This window comes from Salmo salar, chromosome ssa13 (genome assembly GCF_905237065.1).
Source record: "Salmo salar chromosome ssa13, Ssal_v3.1, whole genome shotgun sequence".
NCBI classification, from domain to species: domain Eukaryota; kingdom Metazoa; phylum Chordata; class Actinopteri; order Salmoniformes; family Salmonidae; genus Salmo; species Salmo salar.
Genome location: NC_059454.1, coordinates 17,073,026 through 17,097,007, shown reverse-complemented (window position 1 = coordinate 17,097,007; position 23,982 = coordinate 17,073,026). Strand labels below are relative to the sequence as shown.

Here is a 23,982-nt window from a genome sequence, read left to right as displayed (position 1 = left end):
GCGGACGACCCGAATAAAACATTCCAAATTCCGACGCAGTGAGCCTCTGTTACCACACGATGGCACCAAAATAAAGGGAATGGCGATACTGAACTGCAACGTGGGCTACTCTGCATTGGGGAGGTCCGGGTTCACTTATTTTTGTTTGGAGTAATGCTGCAAATACAGTTTTATCTATGGCTGTTATCGGAACATAATCCCTCCGCGCAGTCTTCATCTGCTTATCTTCTCATGGGCTGCCTAATAGCTCTCTCAATTCAATTAACTTAAATTCAAAGGGTTTTATTGGCATGGGAAACATGTTTACATCTCTCTCTCTCTCTCTGTGTGCCATTAGTCACTCTGTTGAGATGCAATACCAGCTATTAATGGTATTTAAAAGAGTATAGGTCGCAAATGATTCTGACATTTGATTTTAAAGGACATTTCCATTCATGAAGGGGTGTAAATAGCAGGTGCATATTGATACCACGAGTTCGACCTTTGGACCACTATGTTACGGGTCCAAATTTGAACTCAATGATCTTAGGGTGTTTTCACATATAGTCCTCTTTAAAAGAACCAATCTCAGTCCTCTTTAAAGTGAACTGGGGTAAAAAAAAGAAAAGAAAGTGAAATAACACATTTCTCTTTGTACTCACACTGCCACTGCCTTTGAATGAAGACTCAACTCTTTTGCCAGTTAACTTCACCTATTTTGTGGGCCGAGTCCTCTTTGCATTCACATTGCTATGTTTAGAAAGGAACCAAGAGCTTTTTCCAACATGCACTCAGGGTTTTTTACAAAGTGCAGGACAAGCCATTCAATCAGTATGTGTTATCGTGCAGCTAGGTTTACCTACTTACATTTTGGAAGCTAATAGATAGCATTTAATTAAAATATGAGACATAATAATTGTGATCAGAATATACACTACATGACCAAAAGTATGTGGACACCCCCGCCCCTTTACTGCTTTACACAATTCCAGACGACGCTTGGCATTGCACATGGTGACCTTAGTCTTCTGTTCGGCTGCTCGGCAAACCCTTGGAACTCGGTAGTGAGGGTTGCAACCGAGGACAGACGATTTTTACGCACTACGTGCTTCAGCACTCGGGGGTCCCATTCTGTGAGCTTGCGTGGTCTACCAATTCACGGCTGAGCCGTTGTTGCTCCTATATGTTTCCACTTCACAATAACAGCACTAACAGTTGACCAGGGTAGACATTCAACAAAATAATTTATTGGAAAGGTGGCATCCTATCGCGGTGCTATGTTGAAAGTCACTGAGCTCTTCAGTAAGGCCATTCTACTGTCAATGTTTGTCTATGGAGATTGCATGGCTGTGTGCTCGATTTTATACACCTGTCAGCAACGGTTGTAGCTGAAATAGCCAAATCCACTAATTTGAAGGGGTGTCCACATACTTTAGTATATATAGTATACTATTTACATGTACATTTGATTGCTAACAGAATAAATAGCAGAAGAATAACTTCAGAATAAATAATGCTGTAGTTGAAAATTGTACACCCAAGTTGGCTACTGGCCCTTTGAGAACTAGAATAGATTTTGTACCCTATGTTGTGATTCTCACCAAATAGGTTGTCCTCTCACACTATTCAAACCCCACAATCAATAAACAGTTTATGATCACAAATTATAATCAAATAATCTGAACTAAAAACTCCACACATTTTGACATTGCTGTGGAACGTTGACAATTTCTAATCAATATCCCAAAATAGCACTTTTTTTTCACACCAACATGCACATCATCATCTTTTTCGTTTTTTGTTCGGCACCTACAGTTGAGGTCGGAAGTTTACATACACCTTAGCCAAATACATTTAAACTCAGTTTTTCACAGTTCCTGACATTTAATCCGAGTAAAAATCCCCTGTCTTAGGTCAGTTAGATCACCAGTTTATTTTAAGAATGGGAAATGTCAGAATAATAGTAGAGAGAATGATTATTTCAGCTTTTATTTCTTTCATCACATTCCCAGTGGGTCAGAAGTTTACATACACTCAATTAGTATTTGGTAGCATTGCCTTTAAATTGTTTAACTTGGGTCAAATGTTTTGGGTTGCCTTCCACAAGCTTCCCACAATAAGTTGGTTAACTTTGGCCCATTTCTCCTGACAGAGCTGGTGTAACTGAGTCAGGTTTATAGGCCTCCTTGCTCACACACGCTTTTTCAGTTCTGCCCACAGATTTTCTATAGGATTGAGGTCAGGGCTTTGTGATGGCCACGCCAATACCTTGACTTTGTTGTCTTTAAGTCATTTTGCCACAACTTTGGAAGTATGTTTGGGGTCATTGTCCATTTGGAAGACCCATTTGCGACCAAGCTTTAACTTTCTGACTGATGTCTTGAGATGTTGCTTCAATATATCCACATAATGTTCCATCCTCATGATGCCATCTATTTTGTGAAGTGCACCAGTTCCTCCTACTGCAAAGCACCCCCACAACATGATGCTGCCACCCCCGTGCTTCATGGTTGGGATGTTGTTCTTTGGCTTGCAAGCTCCCCCTTTTGCCTTCAAACACAACAATGGTCATTATGGCCAAACAGTTCTATTTTTGTTCCATAAGACCAGAGGACATTTCTCCAAAAAGTACAATCTTTGTCCCCATGTGCAGCTGCAAACCGTAGTCTGGCTTTTTTATGGCGGTTTTGGAGCAGTGGCTTCTTCCTTGCTGAGCGGCCTTTCAGGTTATGTCGATACAGGACTCGTTTTACTGTGGATTTAGATACTTTTGGACCTTTTTCCTCCAGCATCTTCACATAGTCTTTTGCTGTTGTTCTGGGATTGATTTGCACTTTTCGCACCAAAGTACGTTCATCTCTAGGAGACAGAACGCGTCTCCTTCCTGAGAGGTATGACGGCTGCGTGGTCCCATGGTGTTTATACTTGCCTACTATTGCTTGTACAGATGAACGTGGTACCTTCAGGCGTTTGGAAATTGCTCCCAAGGATGAACCAGACTTGTGGAGGTCTACATTTCTTTTTCTGAGGTCTTGGCTGATTTCTTTTGATTTTCCCATGATGTCAAGCAGAGAGGCACTGAGTTTGAAGGTAGGCCTTGAAATACATCCACAGGTACACCTCCAATTGACTCAAATGATGTCAATAAGCCTATCAGAAGCTTCTAAAACCATGACATCATTTTCTGGAATTTTCCAAGATGTTTAAAGGCACAGTCAACTTAGTGTATGATAGCTAGCATATGTCTAATAAGCATAATAGCTGCCTATAGAAAAAATGAAGAGCGAGAGATGTAGGCCACCACTTGTCCTGAATAATTATGCGGGATGTATAGATAATGGGCATCTGAGTAAAGCGAGTGATACAGTGTATGTGTGGGCTATAGCCACTTTGATTTTGATTGGAGCGGAGAACTCGGAATTCAAGCTAACCGAACTCAGGCTTTTTTGAAGGGTTTGAGTTCCTTTGGAGTGTTCACACTGCACAAAAAAATTGTCGAACTGCACTGAGTTCACAAAAATGATCTGAAAGGGACCAAGTGTGAAAACGGTTAGTCGGCATTGCGCTCAAAATTATGCACAGCGCGAGTAAAATGGAACACGGTTTGAGGCCTGTTCAGACTAAGGGTGTTTTCACACTTGGTCCCTTTCAGATCATTTTTGTGAACTCAGTGCAGTTCGACAATAATTTTTTGTTGCAGTGTGAACACTCCAAAGGAACTCAGACCCTTCAAAATAGCCTGAGTTCGGTTAGCTTGAATTCCGAGTTCCCGTTCCCTTTTTTAGGGCAATGTGAACGCAAAGTTGCCCAGGTTCGCATGTCATTATTCCCGAACGACGCACTAGACTACTGCAACACCGTTTGCCTTGCCATAAACCCTCACATACAGTTGAAGTCGGAAGTTTACATACACTTAAGTTGGAGTCATTAATACTCGTTTTTCAACCACTCCACAAATTTCTTGTTAACAAACTATAGTTTTGGCAAGTCGGTTAGGACATCTCCTTTGTGCATGACACAAATAATTTTTACAATTGTTTAGAAACAGATTATTTCACTTATAATTCACTGTATCACAATTCCAGTGGGTCAGAAGTCTGAACAGGCCTAGTCTGAACAGGCCTCAAACCGTGTTCCATTTTACTCGCGCTGAACATCATTTTGAGCGCAATGCAGACTAACCGTCCAGAACTAGACCTCCGCTCCAATCAAAATCAAAGTGGTTATAGCCCACACATACACTGTATCACTCGCTTTACTCAGATGCCCATTATCTATACATCCCGCATAATTATTCAGGACAAGTGGTGGCCTACATCTCTTCTAATCTATCGTCTCGCTCTTCATTTTTTCTATAGGCAGCTATTATGCTTATTAGACATATGCTAGCTATCATTATAGGCCTATACAAAATGCAGAAATAAGGACCACATGCCTGTGGCACTTAAGGTATTCCCTTTTGTCTGGATAATTATGAATAAGCAAGTGATTTGAATATTAATTTATGATTAAATTACCATAAATTGCAGATAATCAATTATGTAGAAGAAAAATAATACCAGGAAGATATAAGACATTCGGATGAAACTTGCCTTAAATAATAAGGTAATTTCCCTTGTGTCTTGCTCTCCGAACTTTATTCTGTCTTTTCACACACATTGCCCCCCCCCCACACACACACCCTTTGCGGTGTTTTCCGGGATCACGCCACCACTTCCACTTGGGATCCTGGCGATATGGCTGATAATGGAATGGGACCGTGTTATTGTCAGCGCCAAACAGACAAACCCATAGTGTAGCCATCTTAAAGTCACTGGTCGAATAGAGCCGTAGAATATATTCTTACATAGTCTAAATATTAATTAGTGATTAAATAGGCCTATAGGTATTCCATAGCCACCTCCTTCACTTGCCACCACGTAGGCTACCGCGGTAGCTGCACAAACTTGTCGCATACAATCGTTTGGACTGCCCTATCTACAGGACTGAGCCTCTCACATTCCGATCTTTTCAGGTTCGTATTGTTACAATGTTGCTTTTCTATGTCTGTGACTGACGTTATTATTTTGTGGCTGGGTTTTGTTAAACGTTGTCACCCGTTAGTTGAAGTTCAGCTCAGACGCTAACCATGACGGTTTAGTGCGAATCGTGGGCTGTGATCCTATTGAGATTGCAGTTTTACAGTGGCGTTTAGCAGTACGATGATATGAATTTATCTGAATTGCCTGCTTAGTCGCGAAGGTGTTGATTCTGTATTTGTGATTTGACAAAGGCTACTAGTAAAGTTAGCCCAACCAGCAGCCTCAGACAGCCGACCATCACCAACCATAACCTAGTCAACAAAGCAGGTCGTGCTATGCGGGCTATCCACCTATCTACACCAACAGTGTTCTGGAGGTTAAGCCAAAAACATCACAGGAAAGATCAACCAATGGTCAAAATCTAATTGTATTTTATGCGTACCTTCCACATATCTCGACTACTGTTCTGTAACTTTTGTATGCCCTGTCATACTCTACCCTCCCGGATGCTCTGTTCCAGGAAAACACGAGGAGAGGGACGGAGTGAAAGGGAAAGGCCGGGGTTCCGAGAATCGCGCTTTAACTCAATATGTCGATCATTGCGTTATCGCTGAGAGCCAGTTCACTAGCCTACTATAGCCAATAATACTGACGTCTAGTCCAGCTGGGTCTCTGCCATAGAGATGCCTGAAGTCTCTACATGGGTAGTCCGCGAATGGGACGGTGTTGTTTGTTGCACCATGCATGCATTACAGAAAACATATAAAACAAAAGCATAATGAAGATAATGGTAATTTAGTAATACTATAAAATAATCCTGATATTAATGGCTATATTTTGTCTTCACGATCCGGTAAACCGTCCGTGGTGGGAGTATCATTTACCGATGAATTATTGATGGGGCTGTCAATGGATGTCCGGGTTAGAAATAATACGCAGCGATCGTTGCCATCGAGGTTAATAACGGCGTTATAGCCAGTGAAGAAGTGCACCGGACATACGGTATGTTCTTGATGAGCCGCATAAAATATCTGAGGTTATGAGCTTCCCAGGCCTTTTTAAATGTCAGAGAAGATGCGCATTTTTTTTATGTTGCATGGAAACTGTTGGTTCATGATTCAAGCAGAATTGCCGGTGCAGTAGTTTCCATTAATAAGTTAAAGTGATTACAGGGCCTGCGAGGTTGTTTTTGTTGATGCAGCCAGGTGTTGAGAGTGGGTAGCCGATATTCAACCTGCTTTCACAGTCCAGTCCACTGTGTACTGTTGATTCTGGTCACAGAGATTCTGCCTTTCTAATGACATCATCTATTCAATTTCGGGTTCTCACGACTGGGGGGAGTTCATCACATTCCAATCATGCAAATATTTCTGCGTTTTTCGCCATATTCACCACCTCTATTGTCCAGAGTCGACTGCATGAACTCTATTGATTGGTGGCATGAATTCTATTCCTATCTCACTCATGTTGAAACAGAGCGTGACATCTTTTCGATTTGTCATTCAGAAGAAAAACAATGACAAAGACTGTTTTGTCCAGGCAGTTTAATTGTCTAATTGTCTGGCTACTTATAAACCAGTTATGAAACAGTAGGTAGGCTACAATAGCCTATGGCTTATAAGTTTAATGGCTAAGACAGTGTCAGTAGAGCCTTAGTCTTCTGATGGGTCCACTGGTCTTCCACTGTGGCCCAGCTGTGGTCCATTTTAAGGGTTATAGAAGGAATTAATCCGGTGTTTCTTTCTGTGTACTCTCTCTCTCTGCCTCTCTCTCTCTCTCTCTGCTTTCTCTCTCTCTCTCTCTCTCTCTCTCTCTCTCTCTCTCTCTCTCTCTCTCTCTCAATACACATCATTTATCTCTCCCCTGCTCACTTTCTTTCCTCTATTCCATACATGTCTGTTTTTGTATTTTTGTACTCTTTTCCTCCCTCTTTCCTCCCTTTTCTCTCTCCTCTTTCCCCTCTCTCTCCTCTTTCCCCTCTCTCTCCTCTTTCCCTTCTCTCTCCTCTTTCCCCTCTCTCTCCGATTTTCCTCCCTCTATCCTCTTTCCCCTCTCTCTCCTATTTTCCTCTATCCTATTTTTCTCCCGCTATCCTATTTTCCTCCCGCTATCCTCTTTCCCTGGGAAGATGTGCAGATTAAGAAGGAGGAGAGGAAAGAAACAGAGGAGGAGCCCAGAGACCTAATAAAGAGAGTGGGCTTCCTTGCATGTTATCACTATGTGTGTGTGTGTGTGTGTGTGTGTGTGTGTGTGTGTGTGTGTGTGTGTGTGTGTGTGTGTGTGTGTGTGTGTATATGTCAGTGTGTGTACATCTCTGTGCATGTTTATCTCAGTGTGTATATCTCAGCACGCATGTGTGTGAGTGTTGCTGTGTGCATATGTATGTGTGTTATTGTTTGGAAGGAAAGGCCAGGAAAATGGATTCTGTAGTGGGGCAGACTTGTTTACTCATTACGCATGCATCCTCAGTCAGACTACTGCTCCAAGCAGGACTCTGAGTGGCACTGAGTGCCCATTTCCCCTTTGCCACTAAGCCATATGTACAGTTGAAGTCAGAAGTTTACATACATTTAGGTTGGAGTCATTTAACTCGTTTTTCAACCACTCCACAAATTTCTTGTTAACAAACTATAGTTTTGGCAAGTCGGTTAGGACATCTACTTTGTGCATGACACAAGTAATTGTTACAGCAATTGTTTACACACAGATTATTTCACATATAATTCACTGTATCACAATTCCAGTGGGTCAGAAGTTTACATACACTAAGTTGACTGTGCCTTTAAACAGCTTGGAAAATTCCAGAAAATGATGTCATGGTTTTAGAAGATGGAGGTGTACCTGTGGATGTATTTCAAGGCCAACCTTCAAACTCAGTGCCTCTTTGCTTGACATCATGGGAAAATCAAAAGAAATCAGCCAAGACCTCAGAATTTTTTTTGTAGACCACCACAAGTCTGGTTCATCCTTGGGAGCAATTTCCAAATGCCTGAAGGTACCACGTTCATCTGTACAACCAATAGTAGGCAAGTATAAACACCATGGGACCACGCAGCCGTCATACCTCTCAGGAAGGAGACGCGTTCTGCCTCCTAGAGATGAACGTACTTTGGTGCGAAAAGTGCAAATCTATCCCAGAACAACAGCAAAGGACCTTGTGAAGATGCTGGAGGAAACAGGTACAAAAGTATCAATATCCACAGTAAAACGAGTCCTATATTGACATAACCTGAAAGGCCGCTCAGCAAGGAAGAAGCCACTGCTCCAAAACCACCATAAAAAAGCCAGACTACGGTTTGCAGCTGCACATGGGGACAAAGATAGTACTTTTTGGAGAAATGTCCTCTGGTCTGATGAAAGAAAAATAGAACTGTTTGGCCATAATGACCATCGTTATGTTTGGAGGAAAAAGGGGGATGCTTGCAAGCTGAAGAACACCATCCCAACCGTGAAGCACGGGGGTGGCAGCATCATGTTGTGGGGATGCTTTGCCGCAGGAGGAACTGGTGCACTTCACAAAATAGATGGCATCATGAGGATGGAACATTATGTGGATATATTGAAGCAACATCTCAAGACATCAGTCAGGAAGTTAAAGCTTGGTCGCAAATGGGTCTTCCAAATGGACAATGACCCCAAGCATACTTCCAAAGTTGTGGCAAAATGGCTTAAGGACAACAAAGTCAAGGTATTGGTGTGGCCATCACAAAGACCTGACCTCAAACCTATAAAAAATTTGTGGGCAGAACTGAAAAAGCGTGTGCAAGCAAGGAGGCCTACAAACCTGACTCAGTTACACCAGCTCTGTCAGGAGGAATGGGCCAAAATTCACCCAACTTATTGTGGGAAGCTTGTGGAAGGCTACCCAAAACGTTTGACCAAGTTAAACAATTTAAAGGCAATGCTACCAAATACTAATTGACTGAATGTAAACTTCTGACTCACTGGGAATGTGATGAAAGAAATAAAAGCTGAAATAAATCATTCACTCTACTATTATTCATTTCACATTCTTAAAATAAAGTGGTGATCCTAACTGACCTAAGACAGGGAATTTTTACTAGGATTAAATGTCAGGAACTGTGACAAACTGAGTTTAAATGTATTTGGCTAAGCTGTATGTAAACGTCTGACTTCAACTGTATGTTAACACATGGCTCTGCTTTGCTACTGTGAGCGTGTGCGTGTATACATTTGTTTATGGCTGCATGTGGGCGATTCCGTGGAAAAGTCAACCTGAGCATGCCCAAATTAAACCACGTTCATAAATCTTTGTCTACATATTGTCTATATGTTGGAGTTCAGGCTTTATTTGACATTTAAGTAAGAAAATTGCATGCCTTTCGCCCATTTCAGAGTAAGAGGCCACGTCCCCCAAAAATATTTTCAGTCAGTCATAATTCATGGCTTTTTGAAAGCGCTGACAGAAGTGGTTTCTCCACTCTCAGCTGTCCTCCAGTTAGTTATGAAGATAAGATCTTAATGAAGCAATACATACCAAATTGATGAGTTTTGTTTGCTAGTTCTTCAGTCTTGTTAAGATACGGGGGGGGGTGATTGGGACATACAATGTACATCATGAAGTTTTTGAGGATTTTTTTGTTGTTAAACATGCACCTTACTACAGATCATCTTGAAACATTCTCTGTGAAGCTAACTTTCATCAAGGTTTTATAAGGTCTATAATTGGCTTCTCTCTTTTCATTGTCAGTATCCTTAGTTAGCGTTAGGATTTCCGTAACATCCATACTGGTTGTAGGATGTGATGGATAGTGAGGAGAGATGGATAGTGTGACTCAGGGAGGGGTTCCGGAATGAGAACAGTGAACTCAAGTCCTTCCTCTCTCTCTCTGCCACCTCTGCGCCCTGGCCGTAACCTAGCAACCCCAAAACTGTGTTAGGGAGTTGAAGAAATGTAACACCCAAAACTCTATTCTTTTTTGCTTTTTTTCTCCAGCATGCTAATATTTGGAAGTCCTCTTTCTTGGGTATACACTCCCCCCAAGGTGTACTATAGACACACACATCAGACGTTTCATTTGTATTTTGTTTGTAAATTCAGTGAGAATGTAACATCCATAATCGCCTGTGTGTATGTTAGAGAAGGAGAGATAGAACATGCAGTATTGGACAGTGGAAAGCTTGTCTTCCTCTATGTATGTTTAGTTACACATATCTGGTTCCTGATCCCAGAGAGAGTATCTGGTGTCTGATGCAGGCAGCAGAGAGCTGGTGTCTGTAGAGCTGGGTAGCTGAACTCTGCTTGTCTGGTCTAGCCGGTCTGGTGAGCCTCCAGTTCTGTTCTGACTGGTCTGACTATTATTGACCTGTGGATGGTGTGTCTGGTTCTGATGCCTGGCTCTGGCACTTGGGTCTAGTCTGGGTTCTTGGTGCTGGTCTGTGTCTGTGTGCTTTCTCTTGGTCTGGCTCTTATTGGTCTGTCTGTCTGTCTGTCTGTCTGTCTGTCTGTCTGTCTGTCTGTCTGTCTGTCTGTCTGTCTGTCTGTCTGTCTGTCTGTCTGTCTGTCTGTCTGTCTGTCTGTCTGTTGGTAATGTGTCTGTGATTGTGTGTGTGTGTGTGTGTGTTAGTGCGTGTGTGTGTGTGTGTGTGTGTGTGTGTGTGTGTGTGGGCTGGTAGCGGGTGGTTGGCAGTCGAGTCCTCGGCTCTTGCTTAGCACCGCAGTAGTCTCTGCCAGCTTGAGTGCCAGGCAGAGGAGAGAGAGACAGAGTGAGAGAGAGAGAAACAGAGAGAGAAACAGGCAGAGGAGAGATGGATAGTGTGACTCAGGGAGGGGTTCCGGAATGAGAACAGTGAACTCAAGTCCTTCCTCTCTCTCTCTCTGCCACCTCTGCGCTCCCTGGTCGTAACCTAGCAACCCCAAAACTGTGTTAGGGAGTTGAATAAATCAGATGTGTTCCTCTCCTCCCCAGGAGTGACTGATCTAGAACTAGGAGTGACCCCTTACCTCAACGCTAACACACACACACACACACACACACACACACACACACACACACCACACACACACACACACACACACACACACACACACACACACACACACACACACACACACACACACACACACACACACACACACCGAGTCAGACTGGGACTGACTGAACCCCAGAAGAGAATCTGTCTGTCTATGCCTCCGTCTATTCCCTCTTTCTCTTCATGTCTTTATTGCTCTTCTCTCTATAGCCCCCCTCTTCTCTCTATATCCACCCTCTTATCTTTATAGCCCCCCTCTTCTCTCTATAGCCCCCCTCTTCTCTCTATAGCCCCCCTCTTCTCTCTATAGCCCCCCTCTTCTCTCTATAGCCCTCCTCTTCTCTCTATATCCCCCCTCTTATCTTTATAGCCCCCCTCTTCTCTCTATAGCCCCCCTCTTCTCTCTATATCCCCCCTCTTCTCTCTATAGCCCCCCTCTTCTCTCTATAGCCCCCCTCTTCTCTCTATAGCCCCCCTCTTCTCTCTATATCCCCCCTCTTCTCTTTATAGCCCCCCTCTTCTCTCTATAGCCCCCCCTCTTCTCTCTATATCCCCCTCTTCTCTCTATAGCCCCCCTCTTCTCTTTATAGCCCCCCTCTTCTCTCTATAGCCCCCCTCTTCTCTCTATAGCCCCCCTCTTATCTTTATAGCCCCCCTCTTCTCTCTATAGCCCCCCTCTTCGCTCTATAGCCCCCTCTTCTCTCTATAGCCCCCCTCTTCTCTTTATAGCCCCCCTCTTCTCTCTATAGCCCCCCTCTTCTTTCTATAGCCCCCCTCTTCACTCTATAGCCCCCCTCTTCGCTCTATAGCCCCCCTCTTCGCTCTATAGCCCCCCTCTTCTCAATTAAATTCAATTCAAGGGGCTTTATTGGCATGGGAAACATGTTAACATTGCCAAAGCAAGTGAAGTAGACAATATACAAAAGTGAAATAAACATTAAAAATGAACAGTAAACATTACACTCAGAAGTTCCAAAAGAATAAAGACATTACAAATGTCATATTATGTATATATACAGTGTTGTAACGATGTGCAAATGGTTAAAGTACAAAAGGGAAAATAAATAAACATAAATATGGGTTGTATTTACAATGGTGTTTGTTCTTCACTGGTTGACCTTTTCTTGTGGCAACAGGTCACAAATCTTGCTGCTGTGATGGCACACTGTGGTATTTCACCCAGTAGATATGGGAGTTTATCAAAATCAGGTTTGTTTTCAAATTCTTTGTGGGTCTGTGTAATCTGAGGGAAATATGTGTCTCTAATATGGTCATACATTTGGCAGGAGGTTAAGAAATGCAGCTCAGTTTCCACCTCATTTTGTGGGTAGTGTGCACATAGCCTGTCTTCTCTTGAGAGCCAGGTCTGCCTACGGTGACCTTTCTCAATAGCAAGGCTATGCTCACTGAGTCTGTACATAGTCAAAGCTTTCCTTAAGTTTGGGTCAGTCAAAGTGGTCAGGTATTCTGCCACTGTGTACTCTCTGTTTAGGGCCAAATAGCATTGTAGTTTGCTCAGTTTTTTTGGTAAATTCTTTCCAATGTGTCAAGTAATTATCTTTTTTATTCTCTCATGATTTGGTTGGGTCTAATTGTGTTGCTGTCCTGGGACTCTGTGGGGTCTTTTTGTGTTTGTGAACAGAGCCCCAGGACCAGCTTGCTGAGGGGACTCTTCTCCAGGTTCATCTCTCTGTAGGCGATGGCTTTGATATGGAAGGTTTGGGAATCGCTTCCATTTAGGTGGTTGTAGAATTGAACAGCTCTTTTCTGGATTTTGATCATTAGCGGGTATCGGCCTAATTCTGCTCTGAATGCATTATTTGGTGTTTTACGTTGTACACAGATGATATTTTTGCTGAATTCTGCATGCAGTCTCAATTTGGTGTTTGTCCCATTTTGTGGATTCTTGTTAGGTGAGCAGACCCCAGACCTCACAACCATAAAGGGCAATGCGTTCTATAACCGATTCAAGTACTTCTCTCTACAGCCCCTCTCTTCTCTCTCTGTCTGTAGGGTTGTACTCAGTGACTTTAGAATCGTAATCAATACCTCTTGAACATAAGTGTGTATGAAGTGGCTTCACTCTAGGGAAATGTATGCCTGTCAGTAGGACTTATAGTAACCAGTCAGTAGGCCTTATACTAACCAGTCAGTAGGCCTTATACTAACCAGTCAGTAGGCCTTATACTAACCAGTCAGTAGGCCTTATACTAACCAGTCAGTAGGCCTTATACTAACCAGTCAGTAGGCCTTATACTAACCAGTCAGTAGACCTTATACTAACCAGCCAGTAGGCCTTATACTAACCAGTCAGTAGGCCTTATACTAACCAGTCAGTAGACCTTATACTAACCAGTCAGTAGACCTTATACTAACCAGTCAGTAGACCTTATACTAACCAGTCAGTAGACCTTATACTAACCAGTCAGTAGGCCTTATACTAACCAGTGAGTAGACCTTATACTAACCAGTCAGTAGACCTTATACTAACCAGTCAGTAGACCTTATACTAACCAGTGAGTAGACCTTATACTAACCAGTCAGTAGACCTTATACTAACCAGTCAGTAGGCCTTATACTAACCAGTAAGTAGGCCTTATACTAACCAGTGAGTAGACCTTATACTAACCAGTGAGTAGGCCTTATACTAACTAGACAGTAGGCCTTATACTAACCAGTGAGTAGACCTTATACTAACCAGTCAGTAGACCTTATACTAACCAGTCAGTAGACCTTATACTAACCAGTGAGTAGACCTTATACTAACCAGTCAGTAGACCTTATACTAACCAGTGAGTAGACCTTATACTAACCAGTGAGTAGGCCTTATACTAACCAGTCAGTAGACCTTATACTAACCAGTGAGTAGACCTTATACTAACCAGTCAGTAGACCTTATACTAACCAGTGAGTAGACCTTATACTAACCAGTGAGTAGACCTTATACTAACCAGTCAGTAGACCTTATACTAACCAGTGAGTAGGCCTTATACTAACCAGTCAGTAGACCTTATACTAACCAGTGAGTAGACCTTATACTAACCAGTGAGTAGACCTTATACTAACCAGTGAGTAGGCCTTATACTAACCAGTGAGTAGACCTTATACTAACCAGTCAGTAGACCTTATACTAACCAGTGAGTAGACCTTATACTAACCAGTGAGTAGGCCTTATACTAACCAGTGAGTAGGCCTTATACTAACTAGACAGTAGGCCTTATACTAACCAGTGAGTAGACCTTATACTAACCTGTAACGGCTGTCGTAGGAGAGAGAGGACCAAGGCGCAGCGGGTTGCATGTTCATCATATTATTTATTGTGAACACGAGAAAAACAAGAAAACAGAGAACGACAGACCGACAGTTTCACAGGCTAAATAATAACAGCAGTGCGAAATACAACTACCCACCATTAACAACCCCAAACACATACCTATATATAGGACTCTCAATCAGAGGAAAATAGAAACACCTGCCTCCAATTGAGAGTCCACACCCAAACCTAAACATAGAAAAACTAAACTAGACAGAACGTAGAAAATACAACCTAGAACATACCCAACACCCAGAACTAACAAATCACACACCCTAAACACAACCAACCACCCCGAACCAACCGAAACAAATACCCTCTGCCACGTCCTGACCAAGCTACAATACAAATAATACCTAAACTGGTCAGGACGTGACATAACCAGTCAGTAGACCTTATACTAACCAGTCAGTAGGCCTTATACTAACCAGTCAGTAGGCCTTATACTAACCAGTCAGTAGGCCTTATACTAACCAGTCAGTAGGCCTTATACTAACCAGTCAGTAGACCTTATACTAACCAGTCAGTAGACCTTATACTAACCAGTCAGTAGACCTTATACTAACCAGTCAGTAGGCCTTATACTAACCAGTCAGTAGGCCTTATACTAACCAGTCAGTAGGCCTTATACTAACCAGTCAGTAGGCCTTATACTAACCAGTCAGTAGGCCTTATACTAACCAGTCATTAGACCTTAGAACTAACCAGTCAGTAGGCCTTATACTAACTAGACAGTAGACCTTATACTAACCAGTCAGTAGACCTTATATTAACCAGCCAGTAGGCCTTATACTAACTAGACAGTAGGCCTTATACTAACCAGTCAGTAGACCTTATATTAACCAGTCAGTAGGCCTTATACTAACTAGACAGTAGACCTTATACTAACCAGTCATTAGACCTTAGAACTAACCAGTCAGTAGGCCTTATACTAACTAGACAGTAGACCTTATACTAACCAGTCAGTAGACCTTATATTAACTAGTCAGTAGGCCTTATTCTAACCAAATCAAATTGATTTATATAGCCCTTCGTACATCAGCTGATATCTCAAAGTGCTGTACAGAAACCCAGCCTAAAACCCCAAACAGCAAGCAATGCATGTGAAAGAAGCACGGTGGCTAGGAAAAACTCCCTAGGAAAAACTCCCTAGAAAGGCCAAAAACCTAGGAAGAAACCTAGAGAGGAACCAGGCTATGAGGGGTGGCCAGTCCTCTTCTGGCTGTGCCGGGTGGATATTATAACAGAACATGGTCAAGATGTTAAAATGTTCATAAATGACCAGCATGGTCAAATAATAATAATCATAGTAGTTGTCGAGGGTGCAACAAGCACGTCCGGTGAACAGGTCAGGGTTCCGTAGCCGCAGGCAGAACAGTTGAAACTGGAGCAGCAGCACGGCCAGGTGGACTGGGGACAGCAAGGAGTCATCATGCCAGGTAGTCCTGAGGCATGGTCCTAGGGCTCAGGTCCTCCGAGAGAAAGAAAGAAAGAGAGAAAGAGAGAATTAGAGAGAGCATATTTAAATTCACACAGGACACCGGATAAGACAAGAGAAATACTCCAGATGTAACAGACTGACCCTAGCCCCCCGACACATAAACTACTGCAGCATAAATACTGGAGGCTGAGACCGGAGGGATCAGAAGACACTGTGGCCCCATCCGATGATACCCCGGACAGGGCCAAACAGGCAGGATATAACCCCACCCACTTTGCCAAAGCACAGCCCCCACACCACTAGAGGGATGTCTCCAACCACCAACTTACCGTCCTAAGACAAGGCCGAGTATAGCCCACAAAGATCTCAGCCATGGCACAACCCAAGGGGGGGGCGCCAACCCAGACAGGAAGACCACGTCAGTGACTCAACCCACTCAAGTGACGCACCCCTCCCATGGACGGCATGGAAGAACACCAGTAAGCCAGTGACTCAGCCCCTGTAATAGGGTTAGAGGCAGAGAATCCCAGTGGAGAGAGGGGAACCGGCAAGGCAGAGACAGCAAGGGCGGTTCGTTGCTCCAGCCTTTCCGTTCACCTTCACACTCCTGGGCCAGACTATACTTAATCATAGGACCTACTGAAGAGATAAGTCTTCAGTAAAGTCTTAAAGGTTGAGACTGAGTCTGCGTCTCTCACATGGGTAGGCAGACCATTCCATAAAAATGGAGCTCTATAGGAGAAAGCCCTACCTCCAGCCGTTTGCTTAGAAATTCTACGGACAATTAGGAGGCCTGCGTCTTGTGACCGTAGCGTACGTGTAGGTATGTACGGCAGGACCAAATCGGAAAGATAGGTAGGAGCAAGCCCATGTAATGCTTTGTAGGTTAGCAGTAAAACCTTGAAATCAGCCCTTGCCTTAACAGGAAGCCAGTGTAGGGAGGCTAGCACTGGAGTAATATGATCACATTTTTTGGTTCTAGTCAGGATTCTAGGAGCCGTATTTAGCACTAACTGAAGTTTGTTTAGTGCTTTATCCGGGTAGCCGGAAAGTAGAGCATTGCAGTAGTCCAGCCTAGAAGTAACAAAAGCATGGATTAATTTTTCTGCATCATTTTTGGACAGAAAGTTTCTGATTTTTGCAATGTTACGTAGATGGAAAAAAGCTGTCCTTGAAACGGTCTTGATATGTTCTTCAAAAAAGAGATCAGGGTCCAGAGTAACGCCGAGGTCCTTCACAGTTTTATTTGAGACGACTGTACAACCATCCAGATTAATTGTCAGATTCAACAGAAGATCTCTTTGTTTCTTGGGACCTAGAACAAGCATCTCTGTTTTGTCCGAGTTTAAAAGTAGAAAGTTTGCAGCCATCCACTTCTTTATGTCTGAAACACAGGCTTCTAGCGAGGGCAATTTTGGGGCTTCACCATGTTTCATTGAAATGTACAGCTGTGTGTCGTCCGCATAGCAGTGAAATTTAACATTATGTTTTCGAATGACATCCCCAAGAGGTAAAATATATAGTAAAAAGAATAGTGGTCCTAAAATGGAACCTTGAGGAACACCGAAATTTACAATTGATTTGTCAGAGGACAAACCATTCACAGAGACAAACTGATATCTTTCCGACAGATAAGATCTAAACCAGGCCAGAACTTGTCCATGTAGACCAATTTGGGTTTCCAATCTCTCCAAAAGAATGCGGTGATCGATGGTATCAAAAGCTGCACTAAGATCTAGGAGCACGAGGACAGATGCAGAGCCTCGGTCTGACGTCATTAAAAGGTCATTTACCACCTTCACAAGTGCAGTCTCAGTGCTATGATGGGGTCTAAAACCAGACGGAAGTGTTTCGTATACATTGTTTGTCTTCAGGAAGGCAGTGAGTTGCAGCGCAACAGCTTTTTCAATTTTTTTTGAGAGGAATGGAAGATTCGATATAGGCCGATAGTTTTTTATAATTTCTGGGTCAAGATTCGGCTTTTTCAAGAGAGGCTTTATTACTGCCACTTTTAGTGAGCTTGGTACACATCCGGTGGATAGAGAGCCGTTTATTATGTTCAACATAGGAGGGCCAAGCACAGGAAGCAGCTCTTTCAGTAGTTTAGTTGGAATAGGGTCCAGTATGCAGCTTGAGGGTTTAGAGGCCATGATTATTTTCATCATTGTGTCAAGAGATATAGTACTAAAACACTTTAGTATCTCCCTTGATCCTAGGTCCTGGCAGAGTTATGCAGACTCAGGACAATGGAGCTTTGGAGGAATACGCAGATTTAACCAGTCAGTAGGCCTTATACTAACCAGTCAGTAGGCCTTATACTAACCAGTCAGTAGGCCTTATACTAACCAGTCAGTAGGCCTTATACTAACCAGTCAGTAGGCCTTATACTAACCAGTCAGTAGGCCTTATACTAACCAGTCAGTAGGCCTTATACTAACTAGACAGTAGACCAGTGTAACTATAATTTGAATAATCTATGTAATTACACGTTAGCGTTGTAGGTACATGCCATTGTGTAGAAATGATCACTTTTACTTCCATCTTTGCATTTAGTTGGAAAGCAACATTTACAGTGGTAAGTGTACTACGTAACACAAGGTCACCAGTAGTGAGTGTAAGGCTCACAGGGCCAAACTCTGTGACTCTGACTGCTAGGCCTCTGTTGTGAGTCAATGGGCGCGTTCAAACTTACAGCCGACTTTAAAGACGAGTTGAGACTGACTGATCTACAATTACTTTGCATCATAAATAACTACTCAGTATTATTTATAGATCTATCAGTCAGTCACAGTTTACTTATGATACATCCCGGTTTTGAAGCTGTCGAGTACGGCCAGTGTGTTGGATAACCTGAGTCATGTGGGGTCAGCAGCAGAACATGTCATAACCCACATTTTCTGGCACACTTCTGACAAATGCTTCCTGGTACCAAGTCCATCTGGGAGAGATGATGTCATAGCAGGAAGCACAGACCTTATCTGGCAAAGTCGAGCAGCTATAGACTGGTCAGCATCTACAATCTGAGAATGGTTTACATAATATATGAGCTAAAGATAAGAATGAGTACAGGTTTATGTGAACATGTGACTTTTAATATGACCAAAGGTTTTTGTTCCAAAGTAATTAAACAGGGTTGTGTTGATTGGAACACAGCTTTGAGTTTTCGGTATGAAGTGGCAGAGATGGACGCTGTTACAACTACACAGGCTGGTGTGGAAGCATCCTATTAGACCAGGGGATAGTGCTTGTAACACTCAAACAGTTCCCCATATGCAACCCCCCAGAAAAGGGTGTTTTCCTCTTCCAATGGTTAATGATATTCACATGGCATCACTGCTCATGGTAATTCAACAGAGATAAGACCAGCCTGGTGAAACCATTCATATTGTGTGTGTGTGTGTGTGTGTGTGTGTGTGTGTGTGTGTGTGTTTGCATTAGCATGTGTACCCAAAATCGCTTTCTTCTCCTAATTCCTGGATGACGATAGGTCACAGAGTTCACATAGGAAATTTATCCAATCAGCCAATCGTATGCTTATCTCCTTATGGACTCTGGGAAACATGCAAATGAGGGGGGGATTTATTCACTGCAGATAATTCAGAGTTGGATGGACTGAAATTAAAACCTCTTTCTCCCCCTTTCCTTGTCTCTCTCTCTCCGGGAGTCTCAATGGGCAGACAATACAACATTCTCCTCTTGCTGTGAGAGAGTGTGTATCAATTAGTGTGAAGTTCATCATGTTTTTTTTGTAGCATAGAGTTACATGAATTCAAATTCACATTGCACAAGGTTTGTCTTACTGAGTAAGTTTCAAGATCCAGATTTGGATATAGCATTGTGTGTGAATACGTCACTGTGAGACATCCATGTGCCTCTATAGCGCTGAAAGACAGACTGAAAGGATGAATGGCTTTTGTTGAAACGTCTAAGGTTGGACACACAAAGAGCAGGGTGCTGAGAGAGAGAGAGAGAGTCCCGAGCCCTATGGGGCAGGGAAGTGGAGCAGAGACAGAAATACTCAGGCATGGTCGCCTCTCCCTTCAGGCCAGCAGAGAGGAGAGGGGGGCAGGAACTAGAGACAGAGAAACATAACATACAGATTGAGTGACTCACACACACACACACACACACACACACACACACACACACACACACACACACACACACACACACACACACACACACACACACACACACACACACACACACACACACACTCTGTGACTCAAACTCAAAAAGCTTGCACACATATTTTGGGGGACATATTAATCCCCTACCCAAACTCACACTCATAAACACACACCCATGCACAAAGACACACAGTATACACTCTATTCTGTATGTAAGCCAGTGATTGTGTTGGATGGATTGGTTGTGTTGAATGCTGTAGTTAATGAGTAGTGTTTATATCATGGCACAGCTGGCTCGGCTGCCAGGGAACCAACAGGGGGTCTCCTCTGCATGTAGTCAGGCTTTGTTGGGTTGCTTTCTTTGTGTGTTTGTGGGCTTATGTATTCCTCATATGTGTGTGTATTTACAGTATCTAAATTATTCAGATTTATTGTGCAAGAAAGTGGGATTAAAATGGATTTAATTGTCATTTTATTTATGTATTATATTAAGTAAAAATAAAAGTGTTCATCGTTCATTCAGAATTGTTGAAATTCTCAATACTACAAATATATATATATACATTTTTCATTTTTAGCACTGGTGCTCCCAATTTAAAAAAGTTAGGAGCACAACATAAAATCGATTGATTGTGCCGTAAAAACACATATGTAACACTGTAACATTTGTTAATTATAAAAAGCTATAATGTTGATACAAATACCTGTAATTGAAATTTAAAAAAATTATTAGTGCTTTTACATAGAAACCTGACTTCCTATTGAGATACACTGAAAATTGTGCACTGTCCTTTTAAGAACGTGAAGTTTGTGATGATGATCAGTCATAAAATCCCACCTTTACTCGATCCCAGGCTGTGTCACAAATGACCTTGACCTGGAGTCCCATAGTGCGATGCACAATTGGCCCAGCATCATCCGGGTTAGGGGAGGGTTTAGCAAGTGGTGGCTTTACTTGGTTCATCTCGCCCTAGCAACTCCTAGTGTCGGGCCAGGCGCCTGCAGGCTGACTTCGGTCGTCAGTTGAACGGTGTTTCCTCTGACGCATTGGCGCGGCTGGCTTCCGGGTTAAGGGGGCGGGTATTAAGAAGCATAGCTTGGCGGGTCATGTTTCGGAGGACGTGTCACTCGACCTTCGCCTCTCCCGAGCCCGTTGGGGAGTTGCAGCGATTAGAAAAGACCGTAATTGGATATCACGAAATTTGTAAGAAAAAGCCCCCCCCAAAAAAACTAAAGCAGGAAGTACCAGTGACTCTCTCAATATGGAAGTAGCCAGATGACACAGATGCTAAGCTACAGGACTGTTTTGTTAGTACAGACTGGAGCATGTTCCGGGATTCATCTGATGGCATTGAGGAGTATACCACAACAGTTACCGGCTTCATCAATAACTGCATCGATGACATCGTCCCCACAGTGACCGTATGTACATACCCCAACCAAACCAGAAGCCATGGATTACAGGCAACATCCGCACTGAGCTAAATGGTCGAGCTGCCCTTTTTCAAGGAGCAGGACACTAACCAGGGACGCTTACAAGAAATCCTGCTCTGCCCTCTGACGAACCATCAAACAGGCAAAGCATCAATACAGGACTAAGATTAAATCCTACTACACCGGCACTGGTGCTCGTCGGATGTGGCAGGGCTTGCAAAGTATTATGGACTACAAAATGAAGCCCAGACGAGAGCTGCCCAGGGACACGAGCCTACCAGACGAGCTAAATGACTTCTATGCGCTTCAAGGCAAACAACACTGAATCATGCATGAGAGCACCAGCTGTTCCGGCCGACCTTGTGATCACGCTCTCCGTAGCCGATGTGAGTAAGACCTTTAAACAGGTCAAGATTCACAAGGCTGCAGTGCCAGACAGATTACCAAGACATGTACACAGAGCATGCGCTGACCAACTGGCAAGTGTTTTCACTGACATTTTCAACCTGTCCCTGACCGAGTCTGTAATACCTACATGTTTCAAGCAGACCACCATAGTCCCTGTGCCCAAGAGCGCCAAGGTAACCTGCCTAAATGACTACCGACCCATAGCACTCATGTCTGTAGCCATGGCTCACATCAACACTGTCATCCCAGAAACCCTAGACCCACTCCAATTCGCATACCGCCCCAACAGATCCACAGTTGATGCAATCTCTATTGAACTCTACACTGACTTTTCCCACCTGGACAAAAGGAACATGTGAGAATGCTGTTCATTGACTTCAGCTCAGCGTTCAACACCATAGTGCCCTCATAGCTCATTACTAAGCTAAGGACCCTGGGACTAAACACCTCCCTCTGCAACTGGATCCTGGACTTCCTGACAGGCCGCCCTCAGGTGGTAAGCGTAGGCAACAACACTGCCACGCTGATCCTCAATGCAAGGGCCCCTCAGGGGTGCGTGCTTAGTCCCCTCCTGTAATCCCTGTTCACCCACAACTCCGTGGCCAAGCATGATTCCAAAACCATCATTAAGGTTGCCGACGATACAGCGGTGGTAGGCCTGATCACCGACAACGATGAGACAGCCTATATGGAGGATGTCAGAGACCTGGCAGTGTGGTGCCAGGACAACAACCTCTTCTTCAACATGATCAAGACAAAGGAGCTGATCGTGAACTACAGGAAAAGGAGGGCTGTGCACACCCCCAGTGTGACTGAAAAGATTTGGCATGGGTCCTCAGATCCTCAAAAGGTTCTACAGCTTTACCATCGAGAGCATCCTGACTGGTTGCATCAACACCTGGTATGGCAACTGCTCGGCATCCGACCGTAAGGCGCAACAAGAGGGTAGTGCGTACGGCCCAGTACATCACTGGGATCAAGCTTCCTGACATCCAGAACTTCTAAATCAGGCGGTGTCAGAGGAAGGCCCTAAAAATTGTCATGTCTCCAGACAACCTAGTCATAGACTGTTATCTCTGCTACCGCACGGCAAGCGGTACCGGAGCGCCAAGTCGAGGTCCAAGAGGCTCCTTAACAACTTCTACCCCCAAGTCATAAGAGTGCTGAACATCTAATCAAATGGCCACCCTGACTATTTGCATTGATTCCCCCCCCCTTTTTTTACGGTGCTGCTACTCGCTGTTTATTATCTGTGCATAGTCACTTTACCCTTACCTACATCACCTCAAATACCTCGACTAACCTGTACCCCCGCACACTGACTCAGTACCAGTACTTCAAAAATATATCCTCATTATTGTTATTTTATTGTGTTACTTTTTTAAATGTATGTTTATTTATTTATTTTTTATTTTTTACTGCACCGTTGGTTAAGGGCTTGTAAATCAAATCAAATAAAATGTTATTTGTCACATACACATGGTTAGCAGATGTTAATGCGAGTGTAGCGAAATGCTTGTGATTCTAGTTCCGACCATGAAGTAATCTAACAATTTCACAACAACACCTTATACACACAAGTGTAAAGGAATGAATACGAATATGTACATATAAATATATGAATGAGCGATGGCCGAACGGCATAGGCAAGATGCAGTAGATGGTATAGAGTACAGTATATACATATGAGATGAGTAATGTAGGGTATGTAGACATTATATAAAGTGGCATTGTTTAAAGTGGCTAGTGATACATTTATTACATCCAATTTTTAATTATTAAAGTGGCTAGAGATTTGAGTCAGTATGTTGGCAGCAGCCACTCAATGTTAGTGATGGCTGTTTAACAGTCTGATGGCCTTGAGATAGAAGCTGTTTTTCAGTCTCTCGGTCCCAGCTTTGATGCACCTGTACTGACCTCACATTCCGGATGATAGCGGGGTGAACAGGCAGTGGCTCGGGTGGTTGTTGTCCTTGATGATCTTTTTGGCCTTCCTGTGACATCGGGTGGTGTAGGTGTCCTGGAGGGCAGGTTGTTTGCCCCCGGTGATGCGTTGTTCAGACCTCACTACCCTCTGGAGAGCCTTACGGTTATGGGCGGAACAGCTGCCATACCAGGCGGTGATACAGCCTGACAGGATGCTCTCGATTGTGCATCTGTAAAAGTTTGTGAGTGTTTTTGGTGACAAGACACATTTCTTCAGCCTCCTGAGGTTGAAGAGGCGCTGCTGCGCCTTCTTCACCACGCTGTCTGTGTGGGTGG

At 43.4% G+C, this 23,982-nt stretch overlaps 1 protein-coding gene across 8 annotated transcripts in view; it reads left to right on the top strand.

Annotated features, from left to right (window-relative positions):
• The first annotated feature begins 4,673 nt into the window (after window positions 1-4,673).
• The window catches only part of LOC106566535 (cyclin-dependent kinase 17), a 91,896-nt gene continuing 72,587 nt past the window's right edge, over window positions 4,674-23,982 (top strand). For all 8 annotated transcript variants that reach the window (XM_045692999.1, XM_045693004.1, XM_045693002.1 and 5 more), the window contains exon 1: window positions 4,674-4,993. The gene's annotated coding sequence lies outside the window, so the exon portion shown is untranslated. The remainder of the gene's footprint in view (window positions 4,994-23,982) is intronic.